This window comes from Malus sylvestris, chromosome 9 (assembly GCF_916048215.2).
Source record: "Malus sylvestris chromosome 9, drMalSylv7.2, whole genome shotgun sequence".
NCBI lineage: Eukaryota > Viridiplantae > Streptophyta > Magnoliopsida > Rosales > Rosaceae > Malus > Malus sylvestris.
The window spans coordinates 28,622,021-28,638,196 of NC_062268.1; the positions used below are offsets into that span (position 1 = coordinate 28,622,021).

Here is a 16,176-nt window from a genome sequence, read left to right on the forward strand (position 1 = left end):
GAGGCCTCGGGGAGTTGTGGGAAGGCTTCCTTTACCTTCAAAACTCCTTAACTCAACCTGAAATATGATGAACTCAGATCACTAAGTTCGGACCTCACAAGTTCGACGTTGAAAACTTGTCCATTCCGGGTTTCAAGAACATGGTTGGAATCGTGAGGATGAGAGAAGTACAATGGAGTGGTTTTTGGGTTCGATCTGTGAGGTTTAGGGTTCGTTCAAGGGGCTTGCAGAGAAAGAAAGTATACGAGAGAGAGAGAGAGAAGGAAGAGAGAGAGAGAGAATCCATTTTCTCTTTTTCAAATTGGTTGCTGCAAAGAGGGAATGGATGGGATTGGTGGAGTGCACGGGGTGGGCTAAATAGAAGGCTAGGGATAGGGTTTTAGATTTTATACAGAAAGGAAATCGAAAATCTATTCGGAATAGTGTTTTCACACTGATAAAATCTACGCAGTATCGTAATAACGTGCACAATTTATTTACGAAGACGATAAAATAAATAAGGAGGAAATAAACACATCCACGTCGTTCGCCACTAAGGGCATAACCGTCAATACACATACTAGGGGAGAAATTACATAGGAAAATTAGGGACGGGTCGTCACAATCTATCTCTATCACAAATTGTTTCTATATGCTTTCCTATATAACATAGTAATTTATCTTGCTTATAGGTAGGTAAATTTTGTATTTGTACCTTTCAGTTCGTTTATCTACCTATTGATTAGATATATTTTCTTCGTTTGACATCTTTCTTCCTATATGTACATTTATGAATTAGTACCTTTTAATTAGGTTGTATATTTTTGCAACTTAATCTATGATAAAAATATTTTATTTTATTAAAAGGTGAAGAATTGAAACGTTTTTTAGATTAAGGATCCTCTCCAGATCCTCTTGGTGAGGATCCCGGAAATCCGCGTATCTTATCTGTCCATCGTACATCATGCGATCATAAATCATTTTAAATTTTATTATTTAAAATTGAATACAAACAATACTTGAGGAAAATTGACCACACAATGTACAATAAACGGACATGATTCACGGATCCCTGAGATCTTCACAAAGAGGATCTGGATTCATTTTTTAAATGTATAGTAGATTGCAGATGTTTAAATATTCAAAATTTGAAAACAAAGGGTAAAATAGGTTTTAAAATAAAAGTTAAGTGGACCTAAATTAGAAATTTCAAAAAATTGGACTAAAGCCAATAGTACGTCAATTTTTTGGACCTATATCTTAATGCCCCTATTTTAAATGGTTTTGCAATGGATGATTTTTAACCCTTTTTCCTCATTTTCTTCATTTTTTGGGTTTTTTTTAGTGAAGAGAGCAAAGGGTATTTTAGGTATTATAATATGAATTTTCAACCGTATAGCCTTCTGCCTTTGCTTAATTTAGTCCCTAAATATGAGCTGTAATTATTTTAGCCAATGTGTTATCCAGTCCTTCAATGTATAGGGCAATGTTTGGCTAACATTGGATTGGTGTAAAATAGGCCACTCCAGGTTGGTAGCTGCCGGTAACATACGGGCCCATTGATCCTTTCATGTAGTTTTCTTCTTGTGCAAAATCTTTAACTCAAAGTCCAAAGGCTCAAACCACATCTATTTCTATCTAAATCTAAAAATACTAGGAACAATCAACTAGTACTACGATATAAGGATATTCTTCTTCATTTGTAAATGATTTTATTTTTGACTCACTTGAGTGGCGGGATTTTTGGTTCACAATAGGGCAAAACGCCCAAGGCCCAATCAAGAGAAACTGAAGTAAAACATCATGTATCCTATAATTCCAGCAGCAGCGTTCACCACTAGCAAATGTCAATAGCAGCAACTTGATCGAACAAACTGGAGGAGTTAGCTTATTCTATTTTATTGTTATTTTAACAAGATTCATTTAAACAATTTTAATAGTATATCAAATACGTGTACAAGACACAAATTCTAACATATTTGCAAAAGCTACAACTCTAAATGACTAAACTAACTAAAGAACCCATAACTATACCCAAATCAAAGATGCGCCGCATTGAACCCACCGCATCTACTATGAAGAACCAGTAGAACAAAGGAATGAACCAACTGCGCATATTTGCGGAAAAGAGTCACGTAATAACAAGTAGAAGTTGTCATCAAATAAAGTTGGCAAAAAATAAATGGACAAATCACATCGAAGTCCTTCAAGTAGGCGATAAAAATAAAGTTAGTGAAAATGAAGACATTTAGAGAAAAAATAAAGTTAGTGAAAATGAAGATATTTGGAGAAGGTGTTCTTGGAGACTGATTAGAATGAGTGATGAGCAAAACACAGGTGATTGGAACACTTACAGTAGTGATAGTGATGAGTCGGTGCGACAGAAGGAGCCTAAGGTGACAACTCACACCAACCTTAATTAAGATGTCAATTAATTAATTGGCTTATTAATATGCTAATGGTATTGAGAGCACATGTACGCTTTAACCTGCCCCATCATCACGACAAGAGATTATCCTTTTTTTTTTTTCTTTTTAAATAAAAGAAACAACTAGTGGCAAGCTACCGTTATCCATTTCTCCTGAAAATCGAAAACTAATTAAAATTTAATTCTAGCCAACAAAATAGTTGGCCTAGTGATCCATATTATATTTAAATTCTAAAATGGCTGCCCAAAGACCGTCTCCTAATTCAAAGGCGCAAGTTAGGTAGATGAATCCAATTCTCAAATTAAATCAATCATCACAGGATAATGTTAATTGCATTCCATAATTGAGTCTTCGGAAGAAAATGGGTCTTCTTTAATCAATTAATTAGTCACGTTACGTGTTTCGGAATCATGTGTTTTACAAGTCCCACGTAGAAGATTAAGATTATACAATCCAATCCTTCCTTCCTACATAATATATCTAATTAATTGTTTTTGTTTTGTTGTAATTATCCATTCAAGGTGTACATGTTGCTGCTGTTGGACATGACGTAAACTGCACTTAGTTACAAATTCGGCTTATGAACTTCTAAAGCTTTATCTCTCACTCCATATTTTTATCCCAAACAAGATATGTCGCAAGTGTGTGTGTATATAAAGCAACTTCTGCTTATGTTTTTCGTGTTTATAATAATTTTCTGTCCAGAATGACATTCTTTTGGAGACTGAATTGTTTAGGGTTCGACCGATATTTAAGTAAAAGAAAAATCATAAAATTTAATGGAATTAAGGGCTGGAAAGACATGTTTGAACATTTATATGTTAACAACCCAATACTTTTAGGGAACAAAATGAAAATAATGCTAACTCGTATAAACATAATGAAAATAATAAAATTACTCATCGAAATACTCCAACTAGTGATCTGTTTCTTTGGACTATATCTAGTTACAGATACTTTTCGGGCATATTTACTTACGTAGTAAGTGAATGAGAATGAATAGGTATAAGAAAGCGGCCACTCTAGTCAAGAAAAATCGTCCCCCAAATCCAAAAATAAAACTAGTAGTCGTTCTGGAGGAAGAGGTATGATCATGTTGCTGGCAACTTTTCCTTTCGACTAGATTCCGAATACTAACAACTCTTATTTCAGGACGACGACAACGAAGAAATCCCGCTAACAAGTCGTCCTTGACCAACTGAACCTCCTACCACCAATCCTCCACCTGTGGTTGAGACGACTAACCAAGTCAATCCTCCTGCGGCCAATCGTGGAAAAAGGCCTCTTGTCGAGCCTGAAGCGACAGCGGAGACACCAATCCATCCGCAGGATCAAGACCTTGGCATTCCTCCACAAGAAGTCACTTCGGCTTTTGTAAGTTTCGATCCCTTTCTCTCGTTAATTTTACTATAATAAGTCTGAACCAAGAAAAAATATTAATGTCAGGTGCCCGATTGTTCATTTTACCGAAAATTCTATGTGCCAAAGGGTGTTTGTTTAGGCCCAAAATAATATTATTGGGCCGAGCGTAGGTTTATGTTCAGTCCAAAGCTCTTCCAAAAAATACTATGGGCCTTCCAGTAGTCATAAGCGGCCCAGTCAGGTTGGTCGAGTCCTATTGCAAGAAGGATTGATCTAGATAAGAGCGAATGGGTCGAGTCCTAGTATGATAAGGAGTCTTAATGGAATGAGGATGCTAAGATTTGAGAAGTGAATGTGGCCGGATAAAGAGTTTGGTTCAAATTCCTAATGAAGGTAGGATTGGCCGAGATTTGGTTGGATTAGGATAAAGAATCCTAATCCGAGTATGGTCCTGGTTCGGCCATGATAAAGTTTGCTGCTATAAATACAAGGCACCGTGCAACATTTGAAGCCCCTCCAATTCAACACACAAACTGCCCTGCGCAAACTCTCGCTTTATGCAAAACCTCTCAACAACCTTGAGATTTTATTTCCTTTTCGCCAACACATCTTCAGTTTGGATAAACAACATTGTGAAGGCAACCGGTGATATCTTTAGTTTGGATAAACAGCACTGTTGTCGTAGAATCAGTCAATTGTAGAGCACCTTCAGTTTGGATAAACAACACTACATCTCGACCGACTGATTATTTATCCAAGTCTCGATCGATAAGGATTTTCGAATCCTTGTTGGCAGAGGTCATCTCATTAGCCTTCTCGACGAAGTGAGGTGTTACAGATTACTGGGCTTGGCACTTTGAACGCCGAGTTGTTTTATGATTGGATACTCACAAGTAGGATTTAGAGTTTGGCATTCTGACGGTCGAACTACATTTACGATTAAGACGTATATTTGCTTTGAGTACTTGTGCCCATATAATTTGGTGTCAATTCGGCGTGCTTATACTCTTACGAATATAATCACTGTGATCGAATCCGACGCCGACGATTTGTGAACTTCGCAGAACTAGCAGCCTTGTCTTCAGGCTCTAGAACCCGAAGGCCGAGACATGTTCCTTCCTTAGCCACAGTCGCAAGATCAAGAAGTTAGTAGCGCGCTCAACGCCACATCAACTCATTTTACTCACCGACCGTCGAGTTGGCACACTCCGCACACAACCGAAGGATGTAGTTAACTCAGTAGTTACTCGACATGCGTGCCACGTAGGCTTGGTAGTTTTTAGGGTCAACGGTATGTCGTACCTAAAACATATAGGACCCGCCTATTTTTCAATTCCTTCTTGGTAAACACATGAATGTGAATTATGCATATTCCTTCACACTCCATTACTTGTATTGTAAAACAATGCCCTTAGATTTTGTTGTTATATCTAGGGGTGGTTCGGTATGGGATCCCATACCGAAACCTTTGTCCCGATTCCCAAACCGAAATTTTCGGGAATCCCAATTTCAATACCGATCCCAAACCAAATTTTCGAGAATCCCAATTTTCGGGAATCCCGAAATAGTTTCGGGATTTCGGGACAAATCGGGAATCCCGAAATGGTTTTGGGCTTTTGGACAAAAATTTGACATATTATACTTTTGGGCTAAAATTCAACATTTTATATTGAAAATTTGACATATAGGCAAGCCCAATCTGCCAATTTGTTTCTACTAATCTGTGCACAAATCTGCCAATTCAAAAGCATATGTGCACAATCTGCCTATTCAAAAGCAATCTGCCTAATCTGTGCACAAATCTGCCTATTCAAAAGCAATCTGCCAATCTGTGCACAAATCTGTGCACAATAGCATCTGCCTATTCAATTTCTACTACACATGCATGCAATAACAATGCACATTAATATATCACAACCATAGTTCAGCATATATCCAAATTCCAATAAATAAATAAAATAAATGGTTCAAAAACCTGAGTATTCAACATAGAAATATATGGTTGTGAGAAAAAGAACTCAAATATATCACAACCACAGTTCACCTTGGTGCTGCTGCCACTTAAGAGCCTGACCAATTAGAGCTGTTAATCTTGATGGTGGAACCACACTAACTTCCGCAACAAGTGCTGAGAAATTCAAAAGAAAATAAAACTCGTCAAAGACCACAAACTTCAAAGAAAAAACTTCAATAACTACAAAGATTTTTTCATTTGCTATCTACAATTTTTGTCACATTTCAATGTCAGACACCTCTGACTGTATATCACATTTAAACTCTCCATATCCAAGGCCTGGTCTAAATCCATAAACAGGAACAAGTAAAACAAATTAAAGGAAATACTAAACGGAAAACTGGCATACATTGATACAACACCTATTACAAATAGCATACATACAGATACAGAGGCGGATACAATCATACAATTAGCATACATACATACAAAACAAATAGCATACAGAATCAGAGAATCCCCAATTTGGCAATTTCAGATGGAATCATGGAACTATATAAAAACCCCAATTTCAGAATCGGAGAATCAACTATTTCATAATCCAAACCCCTAATTTCGAAACCCCATTTCCGAATCCCAATCCCTAATCCCCAATCCCCAATTTCGGAATCCCAATCCCTAATTTCGAAACCCAGGTCCCCAATTTCAGAATCCAATTCCAATTCCAATTCAAATTTTCAATCAAAAAATTCCTAAGTTTGAAATCACAAAATCCCTAAGTTTAATACAAATCAGAAACCCTAAACTCCAATTTCAGAAGCCCTAATCCCAATTCGAATTCAAACCAAAGTTGGCAAATGAAAAGTATGAAATGATTCAGGAAGGAAGGTCGCAATTTCTTACCTTCAGCCTTGTGCAGTGTAATGCAGACCAAATCGAACGAGAGAGAGACACCGATAGAAGTCTCCAGGGAGAGAGAGAGAGAGAAAGAGAACCGAGACTGACAGAGGAGTCTCTAGAGATCGAAGACAATGTGGTGTAGGTGTGATCATTGGTGCGGCCGGATTCGAAGACGGAGAAAGAATAGGGAGGAGAGGTCGAGACTCAAAGCAAAGTGGGTGAGGTGAGTAATGGAAGTGAAATGGGAGATCAGATCATCAGACCTAAAAACAAATGAACGGAATAGATTAAATCCAAAACAATGAACGGTTGAAATAATTTTCTTATAATTAAAAAATAATATATATATATATATAATATTTATTTTCGGTTCGGTATGGGAATACCGAAAAAATGGAGATGCAAAACCAAATCCCATACCGAAAATTTCGGTTTGGTTCGGGATGTCATACCGAAAATTTCGGGAATTTTGGTTTGGGATCGGGATTTTTTCGGTTTGGTTTGGAATTTTTGAGATTTTTTTCCAGCACTTATATCCGGTAAATTTAACCTAAATACAAATTACAGAAAGTTGATAATTTTAGATCGCCTATTAAAGACATGTGGTACATTTGTGTAGGATTGAAGGCATCTTTCATTATTTATCCCAAAAAAGAAAGGTATCTTATCTTTCATGAAGTGTAAAGCTTAAGATTTGATTATTAATCACTATTTTATTGTTTGGTTTGTTGAGATGAACAATTTAAATGTGTATTTTATTTCAGCGTAAGGGACAAACGTGAGTAATTGAATCAGCTGGCTCCACTAATATCGAAATTATATGGTTAGTAAAGTTGATAAATGTCGTAGAATTATTCTGAATTCGAGTACAAATGAAGTCTCCTAAAAGTTCACAAAACCAACGAAAAAAGGTTTAAAAGGTTTGCTTTTGAGGTCACTAGACAACTTGTAGATTAGAAATATGAAATCGATCACTATATCCAAAGTAGGTAGAAACCGATTGCTGCATATATAATTATGTACGCATAGAATTTGAAGCTCGTCATTGATTAAAAGAATTTGAGAACATTATCGAGCTTGTGGACAAATCATTGAGATGTTGTTATGTCGACACGAGAGTGAGGCCGGATACAAGAGGGTTTGTGAGAGAGTGAAACTAAGAAAGGCGTGTAATTAACTTTGTTTACCCAAGTTTTTCCTGCCATGCTAATTACTATTCACCAGAAAAAGGCAAACATTCTCCATTGTAATACCCATGTAAGTTTGTATTCAATTAGGATTTTGAGAGATTTTAATTCTTTTAATGAATCTAGGGATATTCAATCAAGATTTTAAGTAATTGTCTGAAATTTAAGATGTATTCAATTATAATTTTAAGATAGTTTATTAAAATCCTTAGAAATCCAGGTGTAGTCATTTAAGATTTTAAAGAAGTTTCTGTTGACTTGTATTAGGATTCCTATAATTGTGGGATTCCTACTGTAATTGGTTTCCTAGTTTAGGATATAATTATTCTTTCCCTTATTCTTTCCCATATCTATATAGGGTTGTATATATACCTTGTTTTGATATGAAATAAAATTATCATTGAAAGGCATTCTTTCTTCTTGGCACCAGAGCCGGGTTAGAAAAACATTGAACCCTAAATTTTTTTTTTCCTGCCGTATACCTGATCCATTGCAGCGAGCACCCTTAGGGTTGTTGCTGCCGGTTCCCTGACTGATTGCAGCGAGCACCAGAGAAGGTGTTGCTGCCCTGACCGATTGCAGCGAGCACCAGATAGGGTGTTGCTGCCCTGTTGATTTGTCCAACGTGTTCTAGGTCCCATCACCGTTGCTGTTTTTTTTTTCTCTGCCTAGTTTGTGTCAGTCAACACCGAAGCAACAAAGAGATGGCTGAAGAAAAAGGGGCTGGTTCACAGATTGTTTCAGTGGCTGCTCCAATTATGGTGCAGTCAGAGAATTCAAGCTTTAATATTGGTATGGTTTTGGATGAAAAGAACTATGATTTATGGGCTCCCCTTATTCAAATTCATATTGCTGGAAGGAAGAAGATGGGATATCTTCGTGGGTCTATCAAAGCACCTAGCGAAGATGATCCTAAATATGATGATTGGTTTTCTGAAGATCAAAAAATTAAGAGTTGGCTTTTGTCTTCAATGAAGCCCGAGATTATGAAACGGTACATTTGGTTGTCCACATCGAAGGAGATTTGGGACTCCTTGAAGGCAGCCTACTTTGATGAGAATGACGAGGCTAGAATTTATTCGTTGAATCAGAAGGCATCCCGTCTACGTCAGAATGGCCGACCCTTAGCTACCTATTTTGGGGAGCTCATTGAGATCTTCCAAGAATTGGATCACTTTAATAAAGTATCCATGGAGTGTGAGAGTGACATCAAAGTGTTTCAGAAATCCACTGAGAGACAACGGGTCTATGTGTTTCTTGGTGGTCTCGATGATGGGTTTGATCAGGTGCATGGAGAAGTGCTGCGGAAGGATCCCCCACTTGGCCTGCAGGCTTCTTATGCCTATGTTCGTCGAGAAGCCGATCGAAAGGAAGCAATGAAGACAGAGGTTGACAAGGGGGAGTCTGCTGCCATGGCAGCAAGGGCCCGTGGATCATCTAGTGGGTCGAACCAAGAAGGGGTACAAAACCGGCCTGGATCAACTCGACCGAGCCAAACAAGCCGGGATCGTCCACAAGGTAAGTGCCCATACTGTGGCCTGACGGGACACTCCAAGAGTCGTTGTTTTGAGCTGATTGGATATCCCGAGAATTGGGATAAGACCCGTGATCCTCGGTGCAACAAATCTCGAGCCTCCATTGCTGAAACCAAGAATGATTCGGATCAGATAGCGGACAAGGCATCTGCCATGATAGCTGCGGCAGGAAGTGATGGTAAGGCACTCAGTACTTCTACTTCTGTTATGAATAATACATGGATAATTGATTCCGGAGCCACTGAACATATGACTTGTGATTCTAGACAGGTTCCATCACTAAAAACATCCACACAAACTAAGGTCAATGTTGCTAATGGTAATGTCGTCCCTGTTATTGGGGAAGGCGCTGTTTCCCTTTCCGATACCATGAAACTTGACACTGTTCTTGTGGTTCCCTCTCTAAATTATAATTTGTTGTCCGTTGCTCAAATAACCCTTGCCTTACATTGTTTGGTTATTTTTTGGCCCTATTTTTGTGTTTTTAAGGACATCCGGACGCGGAAGACGATTGGTTATGGTATTAGAAGAGGGAAACTTTATTACTTGAAGTTGACCACCAGTAGTTGTAGCTTGCTGACTCAAGCTCTTTCCGTTGATGATTCTCAAGGGGTTACTAATAAAGTGTCAGACATCTAGATGTGGCACCGGCGCCTTGGGCATGCTTCCTTTGGTTATCTGCATAAGTTATTTCCTAGTTTGTTTGTCAAGAATGATGTTTCTCAGTTTAAGTGTGATGTTTGTGAAATGGCTAAGAGCCATCGAACCTCTTTTCCTCCCAGTTTAAATAAAAGTATCGTTCCTTTTATGATTGTGCATTCTGATGTATGGGGACCGTCAAAAGTAGCCACTCTTGGTGGTGCTCATTGGTTTGTTACTTTTATTGATGATTGTACCCGCATGACTTGGGTTATTTTGTTAAAGTCGAAGAGTGAAGTTAGTTCGGCCTTCCAACAGTTTCATAAAATGATTGTTGTACAATACAACAGGAATATCCAGGTTCTTCGCAGTGACAATGGGGGAGAATATGTTAATATGGAACTTCGTTCATTCTTCGAGTTGCATGGTATTGTTCATCAAACCACGTGTCCGTATACTCCTCAACAGAATGGGGTTGCAGAAAGGAAAAATCGACACTTGTTGGAAATGGTTCGTGCTTCCCTACTTACGGCACATCTGCCGCTCCATTATTGGGGAGAGGCACTTACGTGTGCAACTTATCTTATTAATCGCCTTCCATCTCGAACTCTCAACTTCCATACGCCATTTCAGGCTCTCACATCTCAGACTAGCAGCCCCCCGACTCCCAATCTTCCCCCACGGGTCATCGGATGTGTTGCGTTTGTTCACCTCCATCCACCTCAATGGAAGACTAAACTTGAACCTAGAGCTCTTCGTTGTGTTTTCTTGGGGTATGCTACTACCCAGAAAGGGTATCGTTGTTATCATCCTTCGAGTAAAAAGATGTTTATTACTAAGGATGTGGTTTTTCACGAGACTGAAATGTTCTTTGGTTCCTCCCCGTCCTCACTTCAGGGGGAGTACCGCAATGATGAAGTTCTGACTCGCGATAATAGGGATGTGTTGAGCTTGGAGTACACGGCTTCTGGAAGAGGGCAACAGCCCACGGTACTTGGAGAAGGGCAGCAGCCAATGCCCGTGACACCTGGAGAAGGGCAGCAGCCCGTGTTTTCTGGGTTTAGTCCTACCGAGCAGCCTACTGAGGAGCAGCCCACGGGTCTCACGGGTATTGAGTTGGAAGATGAGATGCAGCCGCCCAATTGCCGTGAAACAGAGCAACAATTACTGTATGTGTCACGAGATACTACTTCTCATAACCAATCGTCTTCTACACCGAATGCACCCCCACTTCGTCGCCTTCCAGAGCGCATTAATAGAGGTATTCCCAAACCCACTTATGAGGCAGATCCTGAGTGTAAACACAAGTATTCCATGAGTGAGCCAAACTCTGATTCCAGAGTGAGATACCCATTAAATCATTATGTGTCTACCTGTCACCTATCAGAATCAAATAAGTCATTTGTATATCAATTATCTACTTTATCTATTCCTAACAATGTGCATGAGGCTTTAGCAGATTCCCGCTGGAAAGATGCAATGAACGAGGAATTGAGATCGTTGAAGAAGAATGCTACCTGGGAAATAACTGACTTGCCAGCCGGAAAGAAAACAGTGGGATGCAAATGGGTTTATACAGTAAAATATAAAGCCGACGGAATGGTAGATCGCTTTAAAGCAAGATTGGTGGCAAAGGGGTATACACAGAAATATGGCATTGATTACACTGATACGTTCGCACCAGTGGCAAAGATCAATACAGTTCGTGTTCTACTGTCCTTAGCAGCAAATCTGGATTGGCCTTTCGCAACAGTTCGACGTAAAAAATGCTTTCCTCCATGGAGATCTGACTGAGGAGATTTACATGGACCTTCTACCAGGGTGCAGTGATTCGGACAGACGGAAACAAAAGGTATGTAGGCTCAAGAAATCACTGCATGGATTAAAGCAGTCTCCGAGAGCCTGGTTTGGTAGATTTACCAAGGCCATGAGGGCATTTGGGTATATACAGAGTAATTGGGATCACACGTTGTTTCTGAAACACCAGAACGGAAAGGTTACGGCTCTAATTGTGTATGTGGATGATATGGTGGTTACTGGTGATGATCCTGTTGAGCAAGCAGCCTTGAAAAGTTATTTTTCCACAGAATTTGAAATGAAAGATCTTGGTCCTTTGAAATATTTTCTTGGGATTGAAGTATCAAGATGCAAGTTCGGGATATTTCTATCACAAAGGAAGTATGTTCTTGACCTGTTGGAAGAAACCGGTATGACAGCATGTAAGCCGATGTCTACTCCGTTGGCCGAATGAATGAAGTTGGGTATAGATCAGAACCAAGTACCGGTTGATAAAGGGAGGTATCAAAGGTTAGTAGGAAGATTAATGTACTTGGCTCACACTAGGCCTGATCTTGCTCATGCCTTAAGTGTGATTAGTCAATATATGCACAATCCAGGAGAACAACATATGAGTGCAGTTATGAGAATATTGAGTTACTTAAAGGGGAGCCCTGGTAAAGGAATTTTATTTCGGAAAAATGAGCATTTCAGAATTGAGTGCTATACGGATGCTGATTGGGCAGGATCGAGGGATGATAGACGCTCGACATCTGGGTATTTCACCTTTGTTGGGGGAAATCTAGTAACGTGGAGAAGCAAGAAGCAAAATGTCGTATCAAGGTCAAGCGCATAAGCCGAATTTAGAGGCATGGCACTCGGTATTTGTGAACTCTTGTGGCTTAAGTTTCTGTTGCAAGATGTGGGGGTCAAATAAGGTCTGCCTATGAAGTTATTCTGTGACAATAAAGCTGCACGGGATATTGCTCATAATCCTGTGCAACATGATCGGACCAAGCATGTAGAGGTTGATCGGTTCTTTATTAAAGAGAAGCTAGATAGTAAAGTAATTGAGGTTCCTCCCATAGGAACGGACGACCAAGTAGCAGATATTCTCACGAAGGCGGTTTCTAGTAACAAGTTCTCCAGATTTCTAGACAAGTTGGGCATGTGCAACATCTATGCACCAACTTGAGGGGGAGTGTTGACTTGTATTAGGATTCCTATAATTGTGGGATTCCTACTGTAATTGGTTTCCTAGTTTAGGATATAATTATTCTTTCCCTTATTCTTTCCCATATCTATATAGGGTTGTATATATACCTTGTTTTGATATGAAATAAAATTATCATTGAAAGGCATTCTTTCTTCTGTTTATAACATTTTAGTTGTATTCAATTAGAAATTGATTTTAAAGAATTTGAGAAAGTTAAGGAATTAGACGGAATTGAAGAAATTTCGTAGTGTATTTTAAGCATCGCAAATCTCACCTCTTCTTATGAGATTTCGAGGAAATTGAATCAAAATTTTATTTGGAATCTCTACTAATCAATTAAACTCCATAAAAATCCGTGAATTTATAAATCTATTAAAATTTCTCAAATTCTCAATTGAATACACCTTCTATATTTCATCTTTTTAACCTTTTCACTAACAATAATTTAGAAGAAAAAAAAAATATCAAAATTCAAAGTACTACGCTACTACTGCTCTTCTCTTTAACGTCGCTGACATGTAATTATAATTAACAACAACAACAACAACAACAACAAAGCCTTTTCCCACTAAGTGGGGTCGGCTATATGAATCCTAGAACGCCATTGCGCTCGGTTTTGTGTCATGCCCTCCGTTAGATCCAAGTACTCTAAGTCTTTTCTTAGAGTCTCTTCCAAAGTTTTCCTAGGTCTTCCTCTACCCCTTCGGCCCTGAACCTCTGTCCCGTAGTCACATCTTCGAACCGGAGCGTCAGTCGGCCTTCTTTGCACATGTCCAAATCACCAGAGCCGATTTTCTCTCATCTTTCCTACAATTTCGGCTACTCCTACTTTACCTCGGATATCCTCATTCCCAATCTTATCCTTTCTCGTGTGCCCACACATCCCACGAAGCATCCTCATCTCCGCTACACCCATTTTGTGTACGTGTTGATGCTTCACCACCCAACATTCTCTGCCATACAACATCGCTGGCCTTATTGCCGTCCTATAAAATTTTTCCTTGAGCTTCAGTGGCCTACGACGGTCACACAACACGCCGGATGCACTCTTTCCATCCAGCTCGTATTCTATGGTTGAGATCTCCATCTAATTCTCCGTTCTCTTGCAAGATAGATCATAGGTAACGAAAACGGTCGCTTTTTGTGATCTTCGCTAGATTGCTCCGGTCATTAGTGTGGATAAGTATATAAATGGATAGAGATAGGAAAGCAAACACAAGATGTACGTGGTTCACCCAGATTGGCTACGTCCACGGAATAGAAGAGTTCTCATTAATTGTGAAGGGTTTACACAAGTACATAGGTTCAAGCTCTCCTTTAGTGAGTACGAGTGAATGATTTAGTACAAATGACATTAGGAAATATTGTGGGAGAATGATCTCGTAATCACGAAACTTCTAAGTATCGGAGTGTGGTGTCGTCTTGACTTGCCTTATCTGTCTCATAGGTAGATGTGGCATCTTCTCTGGAAGTACTCTTCCTCCATCCAGGGGTGGTATCTTTAACTGGTGGAGATGCACAAGGTAATGTATCAATTTCACTTGAAGCTTACTTGTAGTTTCAGGCTTGGTCAAGCGCGATACAAACCATGTAGTAAGAGTCCCCCAAGTCGCCGAGCTAGGGGGTCTGCTGAAAGAGGTGACAGACAAGGTAAGCAATCAGAGCTCCGACTGATTGTTCACCTTCTCCCCATCTTGCAGCAGCATGAAGGATAAAGAGAAGAAAAATGAGAAGAGATGATATGAGATACTTTTGCTTTTGAAGAAGTAACTTTCCACAGGCTTATTCTTGAACTGAGCTGGAGGGTTTTCTGGTTTCCTCCAGAGTATAAGGCCGACTGAAGAATTTGAGGGTCAAAACAAGTCCATCAAATCTAGAGTACGTTCCACCCTGCTGATATGGGATACTTTTGCTTTTGACAGAGTAATGGATGTATCGGCACGTGTGCTGTTACGCTTGTCTCCACATGCTTCCTTGTATCCTTCGCACTTGCCCTATCTGTTCCTCAAGCAGATGCGGAATCTTCCCTGGAAACATAAGATGATGAAGATGAGTACTCGAGAGCAATGCCAGGTAAGTAATCAGGTAAGGGGTTCCAGGCAGTCAGTTCCTGGCTGGAAGCTTGATTCCAAGTGCTGACTGATTGCTCTCTTTCTCCTTGTCTTGCAGGTAAAAACAAGGCCAAAAGAAAAAACAGGGAAAAAGCATGATATGGGATACTCTTGCTTTTAACCCTGATGATATGAGATATTCTTGCTCTAGTATAGCTTGTTTGCAGAGGTATTATCGGGGGGAAAGAAAGCTGAATATTTCGAAAGGCTTTGTTGGGAGTGCCCTCTCAGATATGATGAAGGGTTGAGCATTTTTGCAGGTCTGCCTGTCCGTTGGGGATGGAGGTCGACATATATAGGAGTCTCCCTAACAACAAGTAGTAATGCTATTCCTTTACCCTGCTTGGTCATAGCACGGTAGTGGGAGCTGCCAGTTTCACATGTTTTAACTCTGTCAGAGCACTTTGAAAAAGTGGTCTGTGGTATCTGGCTCTCGAGATTCGGAGAACGATGCCTCTTCGATTTTTGAGAAAGCAATCATGCTGGGGGTCTGACTCTCGAGATTCGGAGAGCAGTGTCTCTTCGATTTTGAGGAAGTAATCATGTTGGGAGTCTGGCTCTCGAGATTCGGAAGGCGGTGCCTCTTCGATTTTGGAGCAAGCAATCTTGTTGGGAGTGTTGTCTTGAATGTGAGTAAAGGTTGGACATGTTTGCTAGTCTACCTTGCCACGAAGCACAAAGGTTGACACACAGGGACTTTCCAATTATCCAGCAATGGTACTGTTCCTTTACCCTCTCTTCGATTTTGAGAAAGTAGTCATGTTGGGAGTCTGGCTCTCGAGATTCGGAGGACGGTGCCTCTTCGATTTTGGAGCAAGCAATCTTGTTGGGACTGTTTTCTCGAATGTGAGTAAAGGTTGGGCATGTTTGCTAGTCTACCTTGCCACGAAGCACAGAGGTTGACACACAGGGACTTTCCAATTATCCAGCAGTGGTACTGTTCCTTTACCCTTGTGGGTAATAATATGGTAGCTAGACCTTCAAAATTTATGTGTCTAAACTTTGTTAGTGCTGTTTCTTTGCTATTCTTTTACCTTTCTTGGTCAGAGCGATGTAGTGGGAGCTGCAAGCTTCACGTGCTCAACTTT

At 39.7% G+C, this 16,176-nt stretch overlaps 1 long non-coding RNA gene across 1 annotated transcript; it reads right to left on the minus strand.

The window, feature by feature from the left end:
- Positions 1-5,656: 5,656 nt before the first annotated feature.
- On the minus strand, positions 5,657-6,873 carry LOC126582727 (uncharacterized). The gene is made up of 2 exons (XR_007609571.1): positions 6,628-6,873; positions 5,657-5,898 (listed from the first exon to the last, which is right to left on the minus strand). It is a non-coding gene; the product is annotated as an uncharacterized LOC126582727 (long non-coding RNA).
- Between the last annotated feature and the right edge of the window lie 9,303 nt (positions 6,874-16,176).